Source organism: Morone saxatilis, unplaced genomic scaffold (assembly GCF_004916995.1).
Source record: "Morone saxatilis isolate NCDOM2014 unplaced genomic scaffold, NCSU_SB_2.0 Contig15, whole genome shotgun sequence".
Taxonomy (NCBI): domain Eukaryota; kingdom Metazoa; phylum Chordata; class Actinopteri; family Moronidae; genus Morone; species Morone saxatilis.
The window spans coordinates 19,073,042-19,073,298 of record NW_023339707.1 but is presented as its reverse complement, the minus strand read 5'-3'; positions in this window follow the sequence as shown (position 1 = coordinate 19,073,298).

The following is a 257-nucleotide window of genomic DNA, read 5'->3' as shown; positions in this document are numbered from 1 at the left end:
TCAGTCTCCTCTCCTCTCCTCTCCCGCTGCTGCCAGGCAGATACCAACGAGAGCGGAGGAAAGCTCACGACTCCTCACCACCGACCACAATAACTAACCGTCTGACTCCCAAACACGTTTTTCAGCTTTCCGAATAGAGGAAAAAAAAAACCTCCTGACTTAACCCGAAAGTAAAAATGAATCTGCGGATTGAGACGGACGTGCGTAAAGCGCAGCTACAGAGGAACTCCTAATAAATGAGCTGAAGTGTCAGAAGG